This window comes from Lagopus leucura, unplaced genomic scaffold (assembly GCF_019238085.1).
Source record: "Lagopus leucura isolate 7727_CA_CO unplaced genomic scaffold, USGS_WTPT01 Super-Scaffold_100018, whole genome shotgun sequence".
Taxonomy (NCBI): Eukaryota; Metazoa; Chordata; class Aves; order Galliformes; family Phasianidae; genus Lagopus; species Lagopus leucura.
The window spans coordinates 13562463-13576081 of record NW_024962272.1 but is presented as its reverse complement, the minus strand read 5'-3'; positions in this window follow the sequence as shown (position 1 = coordinate 13576081).

Here is a 13619-nt window from a genome sequence, read left to right as displayed (position 1 = left end):
CCCCCCCCCCCCCCCCCCCCCCCCCCCCCCCCCCCCCCCCCAGTCTATTCACTCTCTAATCTCCAAAAACAATGTAAATAAATAACATAAGTAAACATATGTATAATTTAATATTTTCCTTCAGGCCTGTAAGCGTTAGTAGTATCAAGTGGCTGGTCTCTAGCAAGTTGAAAGAGAAGATTCAGGAGAACATGGGATGCCAGAAGGTCGGAATAAATGTAACCACACAAGAATTTCAAGAAGATACTATAATTTGAATGGCCACAAAGCTTCTGAAACTTAGCTGTGAGGAGGAGAGTGGCTGTGGGGAATTGCCATTGATGTTTTAATTTCTCCAGCTACCCATGTGTCAGAAAGAAATACAGTTGCAGTCCTGAAGTTTGTGGGTTACCCTTCCAAAATGACTGTTACTCACGATCTAGAGACCTCTCTGTGCACCCTACAGTTTTTAATCAGGAAGATTAAGAAAATCGGCACCTTGACAATTGTTGGCACCTGGGGCCTGCTGGACAAAAAGGCTGCCCAAGATGTGACTATCTGTCTGTCTTTCCCACTAAGAGCCTTCACCCACCTCCGCCAACTGCATCTGTCCCATTGCCTACAAACCTCAGGAGCAAACTGATGTCTTTTGCCACAGATGGGGTAACATTTCCAGACAACACCAAAAAATATATAGGGTTCATCTGTGGAATTTAGCTCAGTTCTCTCCATCATTTTACTCAAAATTGACAAGAATCTTTGTGCAGGGCTGTTGAGGACACAGGTGGGAGAGCCTTAGAGAGCAACTTATGCAAAGGCCCATATTTCTTTTAGGCCATGAAGCACTATCTCAGTGTTCAGGTGACATACACTCCTGTCTGAGAAGGATGAATGTAATAATGACTGAAACTGAATGTAATGTAACTTGGCATGAAACTGCGACAAACTCATCTACCCTGTTCTTAACAGTCTTTCAGCTAATAGATCTGGGAACCAAGAACTCAGAACTGGAAGAGCTGCTGCTCTGAGAATATCAAAGAAGATAGTTCTTAAGGTGATAGTTCTTAAGGTGATTGCATTCAGAATTAATTACAAAACCATCCAGTTTCCTTCAGCTCATTCACTAAGCTTTCCCACTTAAGAGCAGAGCCATGAACTCTTCATGCTAGTTGCTCTCACATGTTTTGAAAGGAAATAAAATAGATGTAGTGGAGATAGAATTTCTGTTTTAAAATACTTCTGAGTTGTTGAGATATCAAGGTGATGGGTGACATAAAAAGCATTGTGCCAGCGTTGAAGATTAAACTGTGTATATAGTTTTAATAAAATAAAGCTGCTCACCTTCTGATTTTACGGGCATTTTGGACCTTTTTGAAAGGATTTGTGAAAATCCTTTCATTGACTCTTAGCACTTGGAGGACAGTGTTTGGGGAAGCTGACAATGTGCATGCTGGGTCTGCAGTACACTATATGTATTCAGGCCTATCAGATCCTCACATCAGCTCCAGACTGGGGTAAAATTAAGAACAGAGAAAAAAGAAAAAAAAAATAAAAAGTTTAATTAAAAAGAAAAATTTCTCATTGCTTTCATAGGATTTGAGAGTAAGATTTTTCCTTATTTAATTTATCTGGTACATAGACTTGAGAGCTTGTAGGATTAATTAACATTTAATCTGAATCTTCTGTCTGACACAAGTTGAGGAATTTCAAATCTGAAAGTTATACTAAGTGGACAGTACAATAGAAAGCAAATTCTTGAAAAGTTTTCCGATATTGTATTAAGCACTGTGTTCATGAAAGCAAAAAAATGTTTTTTTTAAAAATGCATATTGCAGCTTTGAGAAGAGGACATATTGCTGAACACATGCATAGTATGACTCGAATGAACTGCTTTCATACCTTATTGCTAGGTGCTGTAAATGTAGAAAGATAATTTTCCCTGAATTATCCATAAATTATAGATTTCATTCTCATGAGTTGGACTTTGATCAATTATACGCTCCTGTGTTACTTGTACAAATTCAGTTATGCTCTTTACCATTCCTTGGAGTTCCTGTCCCATTAAATATGAGAGTTACGTGAGAAAACACATTAGAAAAGCTCTTCTTCATCAAGTTTATTTTCTTTCAAGAGAGAATATAAGATTAAGTTTCCTAAAGCAGACTTCTGAATTAAAAATGTTGATGAATTCTAGAGGAGACAGCCTCATCTCCTTCTATGAACTAGTGACCTGCCTGGTGGAAGACAGAAAGGCTACTGACACAGTCTACCTAGAGTTCAGCAAAGACTTTGACACTGTCTCCCACAGTACTCTCCTGGAGAAGCTGGCAGCCCTTTCACGGGTACAATCCTTGCTGGAGAAAGAACTGGCTGGAGGGCTAGGACGAGAGAGTGATGGTAAATGGAGTCACATCCAGTTGGCAACTGATCACTGGTGGTGTTCCCCAGGCATTAGTACTACTGGGGCCTGTCCCGTCCCATATCTTTACAAGAATTCCTGAATGAAGGGATTGAGTGCACCTTCAGTAAGTTTGTAGATGACACCAAGTTGTCAGGAAGACCAAGTGCTGGGTCTTGGACTTTGGCAACAACAACACTAGGTAATGCTACAGGCTTGGGGCAGAGTGGCTGGAAGACTTTGTAGAGGAAACGGACCTGGGCATACTGGTCAACACTCAGCTGAACATGATCCATCAGTGTGTGCAGATGGCCAAGAAGGCCAATGGCATCCAGACTTGTATCAGAAATGGTGTTGCCAACAGGAACTGGGAAATAATCATCCCTCTGTACTCAACTATGGTGAGGACGCACCTTAAGTACTGTGTTCAGTTTTGGGCCCCTCACATCAAGAAAAACACTGAGGCTCTGGAGCATGTTCAGAGAATGGCAGTGGAGCTGGTGAGGGGTCTGGAGTAGGTCTGAGTGGGTGCAGGAGCTGGGTTTGTTCAGTCCAGAGAAAAGGAGGCTTATGGTAGACCTTACTGCTCTCTACCTGAAGGGAATTTGTGGTGAGGTGGGGTTTTATTATTTCCAGGCATTACTGGTCTAGGACTGATGTTAGGAGTGGGAATAAGATTTGTTATAAGGACAGCTGACAAACTAGGTGAACACAGGGCAAGAAGCAGCTGCTTGGATAAATGACAGTTTGGCTGAATTTAAGTTTTAAACTAAATTTGGGGCCCAAAGGGTATGATTAACTGCAGTTAGTGCTAGGTCCTGAAGGGGGCCCTAGTGCTAATCTGACTGGTGATAATAGGGCCCAGATGGCAATATTTTATACTTTGGGATAAAGGGATCAATTAATACCACAGAAATGTCAGATTTGGATTATGAGTCAAACAGCTGCAATGTGGTTGAGGCAATGCAGAGATTATTGGGTAGATGAAAACTTTGTGCTTGAGAACATGAAATCCTGAAAGTGGCCAACATTAAATCTCATGCGAGTTCTGTATGTTCAGCATCAGGCTGGAACCACAGCCCTCTGCTCTCGCGTGGCAAAGGTGCCTCACCACTACCTGTGGATCTGGTGCTTGCAGGAGACGAGAGGTAAGTGTCATAAGAACCAGATTTGGAGAGAATGTAAAAGTGGGATCTCAAGGTCTTTTGCCTTGAATGCTCAAACTCCTGACTGAAAATTCCACCTACATTTTTTTATGGGTCAGCAGAATTTGACCCCAGGGAGACACTTTCTGTGGAAAGGCCATTCTGCATGACAAAAAACTGGGAGATGTGCAAGGACCACTCAGAAGAATATAATAAATTATTCCTGATTTTGAGGAAGTCTAGGCAGTTTGTCAAAAAACACACTTTATCATTCTGATTACTTAATATTATTACCTTGCCACCAGTTTAGTTAGAAAATTAGGTTAACCATGAACATTTTCAGTTTTAGAAATTGAAGATCGTATTATAAAAAAGTACTATTTAGAATAGTAACCAGGAAGAATATAGTTCTTATACAGGTCTAACAAAAAAATTTTAGAACATAGAGTTAGAACTGGAGAAACTGTATATTTCTGCGGTGAGATTTTCTCTGTTATTCTGTGTTCAGAAAGCAATGCTGATTCCTGTTAAAAGTGCTGGCATAAAAGTTGTCTTCTTTCTCTGCTCCACTATTAGCTCGTCCTCATCCTTCCCCTTTTCTCCTTTCTTTTCTCTTCTTCCCTGCTTAATGTCTGTATTTTTAAAAATTTTATCTATTTCTTTTGTTTCTAAAGGAACTTCCCCAGCAAATTTCAATTTGTAGAATTATCCAAAATGCTATTAAAAAACGTTAGCATGAAGCTGTCATAATGCACAACTTTTTGTGCCTCATTTGCTGTGTGCATTCTCAGGGGCTAATCAACCTTTAGATGCCAGGCTTGCAGTGGATCTGTAAATCCTATTTACCTATAAACGCTTATAGCCATCCTCTTATATAAAGCATCCTCTTATATAAAGGGATGTTTCACACTCTGTCTACTTTTAAGGAAAGGAAGAGATCCTACGTCCTGTATAAATTGGAACAGAAGCATCATTTGTCCCCAGTATGCTGCAAAGGTACCAAACCTCTCAGCTTTCCTTCTAGATGGTGGTGTCTAAAGCAGGACTTGTGTACTCACAGAATCACAGAATCACCCGGGTTGGAAGGGACCCCAAGGATCATGTAGTTCCAACCCCCCTGCCTAGCAGGGCCACCAAACATACACATTTAGATCAGGTTGCCCAGGACCCCGTCCAACCTGGCCTTGAACACGTCCAAGGACGGGGCATCCACAACCTCCCTGGGCAGCCCATTCCAGGGCCTAACCACTCTCCTAGTAAAGAACTTCCCCCTAACATCCAACCTAAATCTTCCCTCCTTCAACTTAAAACCATTTCCCCTAGTCCTGCTATTGTCAGCCCTTTTGAAGAGTTTACTCCCCTCCTGGGTGTAGGTTCCCTTCAGGTATTGATAGGCTGCAATGAGGTCACCCCGCAGCCTTCTCTTCTCCAGGCTGAACAAGCCCAACTCCCTCAGCCTGTCCTCATAGGAGGGGTGCTCCAGCCCCCTGATCATCTTAGTCGCCCTCCTCTGGACCCTTTCCAAAATCTCTATGTCTTTCTTGTACTGAGGGCTCCACACCTGGACACAGTACTCCAGATGGGGCCTCACAAGAGCCGAGTAGAGAGGGACAATCACCTCCCTGTCCCTGCTGGCCACCCCTCTCCTGATGGAGCCCAGGATCCCATTTGCCTTTCGAGCTGCCAGAGCGCACTGCTGGCTCATGTTCAGTCTCTCGTCCATCAGGACCCCCAGGTCCTTCTCTGCCGAGCTGCTCTCAAGGACCGCTCCTCCCAGCCTGTACAGGTGCCTGGGGTTCTTCCAGCCCAAATGCAAAACCTTGCACTTTGCCGTGTTGAACCTCATCAGGTTCACCCGAGCCCAGCCCTCCAGCCTGTCGAGGTCCCTCTGAATGGCATCCCTTCCTTCCACTGTATCAACTGCACCACTCAGCTTGGTGTCGTCAGCAAACTTGCTGAGGGTGCACTCAATTCCCTCATCGATGTCATTAATAAAGATGTTAAAGAGCACCGGTCCCAAGACAGAACCTTGGGGGACACCACTTGTTACCGGCCTCCACCTGGACATAGAGCCATACTCCTGGGAGTGCTGCAGACAATCCACTGTGGTATTGGAGGAAAAGACTTTTTTACCATTCATAAATGTTAAAATGTCATCCTTCTTTAATTTCTGTTTTTCCCTGTGCTTTTATATATAATTTCTATAATATATTAGTATAGTACTACATACATATAACTTTTAAATAAATATTGTGGGATTGCTTACTCTTAAATTTTTAATAAATAGGGGTATGTGATCAATATATGTTTTGAGACCACTGCTCTAGAGCACTGGCTCATTTGGAGCACTATGTGAATGTTTTGTTTGTTACAAGTAAAATACACACAACCATCTGTCTAGATCTGTGACACGAAATAGGAATCCAATCAGCCACTATGTGTGGGAATTAAATGTTGTTTCTGCAGTAGAATTGGATAATATTTTTTTTATTTTGTGATCTCCGCTGTCAGTTCTTTTTGGGAGTCTTTCTACTTGGGGACGATCTCTGATAGTTTGCATCACTTATCCTCTGGACTAACATTGCCAGGAATGCACACTCTGTATATGGGTGTATACGTGTATTTTGTCACACACACTGCAAGAATATCCTGCATGGGACTGATTAAACCGGAGAACAAGTCATGGCCTGCCCGAGGAAGAGCCTGAAGAGACACTGGAAGGCCTGACATCAGCCCTGCCCTCCACCACCACCCCCTTCCCCCCCGCGTGCTCTTTGTTTAATGAAGAATTTGAAAAAAATCACAATAAATATGACAAGAAGACTTGATGCACTGAGACATCTTGGAAACAACAGGATGGCTGCTGACTGATACTAGATAACAAATAAATTATCAATAACAAATGTAAACCTTCTGATAAGATTGTGAACCTGGAGTACCCAACCAGTGGGGAAACAGGGGAGGAGGGGGAGGCAAGAAGGAGAAAACAGGGTATAAAGACTCTCATGTTGTGTCCATAGGTTCGCCATTGCAATCACGAATAAAATCTGCTTTTATCAGAGATACCATCCTGACAAAAATTATTTGGACATTTCCAACACATGGAACATCTTCTTTCCCTGTAAAGACAGGCTAAATTGATTTCTAGCTGTGCCCGGTTGTGCCTCATCCTTTGCAATTCAGGCACAGTGAAAGCCGTGGATAGAATTTTATGACTCCTTCTGTCTCACAAGGATTTCATGTCACAGAATACACATGGCACCTATTTAATTGGTATTCAGCCTGTAAGTGGCTGAAGTAGTGATCTGGTCTTACACATGAAAGTGCTGGATATGGATATGGATATGGATATGGATATGGATATGGATATGGATATGGAAGTGCTATGCCATGCAAGGGCAGCTTCCCATCTTTTCTTTACATAAACTTGAAGCATTTGGGATGCATTATGTGGCAATCTTACCCAGTTCCTGCACTGAAAATGAGCATTTCCAATTCAATATATGCTATTTTTACAAGTTGCTTGTTGATTTGTTTGCATGTTTGTTTCAAATTTCTCATGGGAGAATTTTTCTGAAGGTGATGTGTTAGTACACATTAGCAAAACGCCACACGATGCAATGCCATGACTAACATGCAAAATGCAAAGGAAAAAGCTGACGGTGATTCGGAATGGCAGAGGAAGCTCTGTCCTTGCAAGCATCGCAGCAGCTCATTTGAAAAAAAGGAACATTCAAATCTTCCTGCTTTTTTCTCTTTTCTCTCGTTCTCGGACGGCAGTCTGCATGGGACAAAGTCTGTGCTTTACTTTCCTGTCTGCAGAGTGCCAACAATTCTGTTCGTCGCTACAAAATTATGCCCTTTCCTCAACTTTCCACCGCAGCCTCACTTCGTCGGGGCTTGTTGCAGAGGAGCACTGCCACCTGACGGTCACGCTGTGGTGCTGCACAGCGGGCCCTGCTGCTGCCAAGCTTTTAGGGGCCTTTTTCTCGAAGGAAGTGGCTGGGACGTTTGCCCACGGAGATTGTGGAGTCACCGATCCTGGAAGTGTTCAAGAAACGTTTAGATGTTGAGTTGAGAGACATGGTTTAGTGAGAGCTATTGGTGATATGCGGACAGTTGGACTGGATGGTCATGTAGATCTTTTCCAAACTTGGAGATTCTATGATTAGACTTCACCTTTCCTACATTATCTTTATGCTAATTTTCTTCTGATGAATATCCTATTTTCCTGAACGAGTGGCAGGAGAGCAGTTGTTTTAATATTTGCAACATGAAAAACCCTTTTCATCCCTAATTTCTGTATTTCTAGCTTCTCCTTGGAGACAGGATACTGGAATCTTTTGCTCTGCATTTGCTTCTTCCTTCTCTGGGCCTTCTGCAGCATCACTCACAGGCATTCAGAAAGGTGGTAGCTTTAAGCTTCTCAGCACTTGTGCCAAGTTTTTGGACGGTTTGTACAATTACGAAGTGCCACACTGCTTTTTCAGGTGGCAGATTGTACAAATGCTCCTCACAAAGCCTGCAGTCATGTATTTCTGTCAAGAGAAGTGGTTGCATTCTCCACTGTACACTTTCAACAGTGGATTGAGTAACTGTCTCAGCCTTCCCACTGGAAACTCTGGCTTCTAACACTTCCAGCTCCCCGATTGGCACAGGAGACTATCCTTCCACTCAGGACTCTGCTCTCACTTACGACTCTATGGCCATCAAAGAAAATGCAACAGGTAAAGAGTGCTAGACTTGAATAACTCTGGGTTAGGGCTATATCTTGCAATACAATATGGAAATGTATGTTTGTTTTAAACTTGCTAGGCATGAAGCTCTGTAAAACTCATGGTCCCTTGAAATCTGTAAAAAAAAGCAGTGGCAGGAAAAGAAACCAGAGAAGTGATTGGGACAGGTGCTGGAAAACAAGACAGGAAGAACCATGAGATTCTTGGTGCCTTACGGAATGCTGTGTGCTCCAGTATCAGGAAGGATGCAGAGGGTCTCCTGGAATCTGAAACTATTAGCAATATGGGTTGGCTGTCCTAGAAGAGCAATAAAAAGCCTGTCAGTGTATGAGAAGACTGAGGTTTACAAAACCCCAAAGATGACACATCAATGGAATGAAGTGCTGATGTTCATCGGAGCCTGCAATGATAAAACTATGGGGAACTTGCTGAAACTAGAAAAAGATTAGCTGAAAGACTATGAAGGAATTTTTGCATACAGTGAGTAGTGAATGTCTCAGGCTTTCTTTAACAGAGGATGTGGACCAGAGCTTTAAAGCAGGATTAGAAGAATGCTAGGGTAGTGACTTCTAAAGGAATGTAATGGAGCGCAGCCTCCAGCACCTTTTGTGGCCTTTCATTATCTTTCCAGTTCATTCCTGCTGGAGTCCTGGCATATGATGATGGCACGTTTCATACAAGTCTCTGCCACATTAGTCACATGTTCTTCTTCATCTGGATCCCGGGAGTTGGTATAATCATCCAAGTTAATCCCATGCATAATCTCTATCACAGTTAGTTCTTTCAATTACTGGATACTTTTCTTCATGGTAGTCCATTTGCCCAGGTAAAATATAAAGTCTTCCCTAAGGGGACATCTTTCTTTCATGGTTGACAAGGGTCACTGCCATAGAGTGAAAGACTTTCCCTTTTTCAATTTTCAATGCTTTGTCAATGCCACTTTCCCTAGAAAGATGTCCCAGCTGCTTGGCTTCACTGACCACTAAGTCCAGGCTACTGGCCCCATTATCCCAGCACCAGAGTTGTCAGCTGGCAGTGTGATCGCCTGGCTGACATCTGTAATCTTTTTGCAAATCTCACAGCTCATTCGGTGTTGGGATTTGAGTGGTTTCAGTTTCTTCCTCCTCCTCCCACCTTTGTGAAGGCCCCACTCCATCTTCATCTTCTTCTCTGAACTAACAAGCTTTTTTCTTTGCTAAACATTCTGACTTTCATAGACATTTTTTCATCTTGCTTATAAGCAAGATATCAGGGACAGTATCAGGGGTGCTCTAATTGAATTTACCACAGGGATTGGAGTGACCACAGGACTGGTTGTGAGGGTCATGGCACCTGCATGACTCATGAGGAGAGTTAGAGTAACTGCAGGGTCTGTCAAAAAGGTCTGAGAAACTGCAGGACATGTCGCAGGGGTTGAATCAGCTGCAGAGTTTGTTGTGAGGGCTGGAGCAGCCATCGAGCCTTTCACAGGAACTAGAGGAGCCACAAGATCAGGAGTTGAAGGAGCACCAGGGCTCATTGCAATGCTTGGAGCAGCCACAGGACCTGTAGCTGGGGTTGGAGTAGCCACACAGCTGTACCTCCTAGCATTGTGCATTTTCCTCAGGTGGATTTTTTTCTTTTTCTTGTCACAGTACTTGTAATAGCCACAGGACCTACAGCAGGAGCAACTACAGGGCTCATCACAAGGGTTGGAGTGGCAATACAGTCTGTTTCAATGCTTGGAGAAACTGTAGGACCTCTTGCAGAAAGTGGAGCTGCTGCAGGGACTCTATCACTGGAGTTGAATGGTCTGTTGTATTGTCTTCACATCCAGAAGTATTCTCTTCCCCTTGAGGATGCTGAGTAATATTTATCAGAAGATATATTTTATTAGATTTATATTAGAAGATTATATTTGTGTAAGCACAAACCAGGCCCTAACACATGCAATGTGTGCCTCTTTAGGGCTTCTAGAGAGACAGAAAATCTTTTACAAACATTCTACTAGTTTTTCTAGATTCTGCAGTTGTTTAGAGGTGAAGTTCCAAATTACTCGGAGTGCCCATTTCTATAGGCACCTGCACATACCATCCCACACTCCCTGCCACTTAGAAACATCCCACCTCAGGGCAGATCTCCAGATATTCTTAAATAATTGTTTTATTTAAACATAGACTGAAAGACATTTGTGACACATGGCAGTAGGAGGACGCTGGTTTGATCATCCCATGGATATACAGAATTCTCAAGAGCTATTGTAATTAGCTCTAGAGCACTAGGTAAAGAAGGAAAAGTGAAAAGAAGGCTGAAGAACTGCTGGAAAGTGTCCTCCTCTATTTGCTCCATAGCCAGGCCCCCTTAGGAGACAAAGCAAAGGGGGTAATTACTAATAGTATCAACAGTATTGTTTCTGTAGCCCAAAGATGACTGCAATACCAAATATTCAGAAAACATTAGTCTATCGGTTGCCTCACTTACAACTCAATGGCCATTAAAGAAAACGTATATGCTTTTATCATGATGTAAGCCAGAGCCACAAAGCATAGCAAAATAAAAACCTTAAGCCAGCCCCCAGAAATGACAGTCCAACAGGGGAAATAAATAGCAAGGTGCTACATAGTATTGTTCCATGACAGGACTTTCAAAGAGCTCCATATTTATGGGAAAGAATCAATGCCATGACTAGCATTTGCCAAACTACCACAACACCCTTGCTTAACATGCTCCAGTCAAGTCTGCCATTATTTAAACTTTTTGAGCCCCATGTTGAGCATCAATTTGACTGTTGTGATTTAACCTGGCAGGCAACTCAATTTGACTGTTGTGATTTAACCCGGCAGGCGACTGAGCACCACACAGTCTTTCGCTCATTCCCCCTTCCCAGTGGGATGATGGAAAGAATTGGGAAAAAAAGCAGAATTTGTGTGTTGAGATAAAACTATTTACTAAGATGCAAGAAAGAAAAATAGTTATAACTGTATACATATATATATATATATATACAGACATATGCAACAAGTGGTGCACAAGCAATTACTCACCACTCTCAACCAATGCCCAATTAACCCCATGAGCAGCAGCAGAAGAAATAAACTCCCACCGCCATCACAACTCCTTCTGCTCAGTGTTCCCTCCCAGCTCCTTGGGCCCTTCGCTGCAAATGGCTCTGTGCAGCACCGCTTAGCAGCAACTATAGACAGCAATGTCTTATCAACATTGTTTTCCTCCTAGATCCAAAACATAGCATCATACCCGGCACTCTGAAGAATACAATTTTGTCCCAGCTAAAATCAAAACAGCATTCCTAATCAAGTCACAGATATCAGGGAGCAAGAGGGGAATGAAATGCAGAAGGAACTCTGGCACACAGTTGCAGCTGCCGCTGCAGAGCTGAACCCAGCGTGAGGCATATGCCTCACTTTGTTCCTTATGCCCTAAAGCAAATGGGGATCCAGCATGCCTGCAAACTGGAGGATGAGAAAGCTGAAATACACTTCCTAAAGAGAGTGAGCAGTCAAAAGCTTGACTACAGCATTGCCAGTTTCCCACTACCCATGACTGCCTGTGCCAGTTTCCCACTACCCATGATACATGCTGTGTTTTTACTATTGACCTTATGCTGTGTGATGGACTGGCACTAAGAACTGCACCAGCACATTTGAAAAGCAAATTTTGCCTACACCCATTCATGCTGATGTGAGTGACGAAAATAAATTCTAAAGCAGTGTGAAAAAATTACCCTTCCCATTTCAATCCTATGTGTGTACTCATGCACAGGTGAATTGAGTACTACCACGGATTGCTTAATCAGGACAAAAGCATGCAGGGTCATGAAGAAGTTATACAGTATGTTCATCAGTCAGGCCTGATGACTTCTTTTCTGTGTTGCACTACTGCATACTCCAGCTGCAGATCAGGCCTAGTGTACAAAGATAGAACACAATGGTGACACATTCAAGATTGTATTATAAAAGGAAATGTTTTTGCTACTACTGCCATTGGTAAAGTGAGGCTACTTGCAGCAGTGATGGGAAATTGTGTGAAAAGATCTAACTTCAGATCAGAATTTTATTGCTAACTATAGCTACCTAGCTAGCTAGCTAGCTAGCTAGATATATATCAGTTAATTGAAAAGGATTAAGCTGCTGTTTATTCACCTTATCAGAACCAAGCAGATTCTGTATAGTGATCTGAAGAAGAGGTTTCTTTCTACTCCCCTCTCACTCCTGTTTCTAAAGTCATAACACCTCACAGTGGAGCTCAATCTGAGTGGACTGAACTTTCTTGCTATTTATGCAGAGTCAACCTAGGAAATGCTTGACATCTTCCTTCTCTCCTCTGCATAGTCTGCAATTGTGTCATCAAAGAAGTATCCAGTAAGCAGTGCAAGAGGGAAAACACAGAGAATGTCACAAGGGCTGTTACTTATCTAATAAGTGCTTCTTTTTCCTATTCGCTCTTCTGTCTCTCGGACTGTGTAAATTCCTGACATAATCAGGAATTTTCACTCAGGTTTCCTCTCTGGACCAGGATAAAGTCTTTTCCTTGATCTTCTCTGCTTGCCTCTTTATATCACAAGACAGCTATGCTGATTAGCTGATGCTTAATCAGAATTTAGAAGCTGTAGCAAATGATGCAAACTATGGATAGAATTAATTTTAAAAACATAGAGATTAGAGTTCATTTTCAGAAGCTTTGCTGCCTGTACTTTTGTCATGTAACAGAATACGTTCTGTAAAGAACAACAGGGAGTAACTGTTAGCAGTCAGTGTCCTTTCTTGGCCATGTATTTCACAGGCTTACATGGAAGAAGACTTTTGTGAACACTGTGCTGCATTTCTGTATCATTCTGTAGTCTGCATCTCACTAACAATCATTTCTGATCACACCCCCCCTCATACTACAAATAAAACTGGAAAGGAAAACCACTGTAATTTCATAAAAGACTTGTGCTGGTAAACACCTGTGACTATATGGAAACTCTGTACAAAAGTAAAATTACTAAAGCCAAACAAATGCTCAAGTCAAACCCTCACAGCTGAACCTTCTGTGCTAACATTCATTTAAAATGTGCAACAGGATCTGAAACAACTGAGCAGGCTGCTCTTTGGGGTGAAGTGACATAACTATTTAATCTGGCAATGGTACATGCAAAGACACTAATGACACATTTGACCAGAAATTTGCCCTAGAGGTAGCACTAGGGTCTGAGCAGAGAAATTGATCTTTTCCAAAATGTTCTGGCAATACCACTTGAATTTTTAAGTTCCCTTTTTAAATATAGAAAGGCAATGTTTTTCCATTTGATTGTTGCACTGAGAAACCATATCATGTAACCATGGAATTATGTTGATAAAAATTATTTCTTCCTGCAAAATG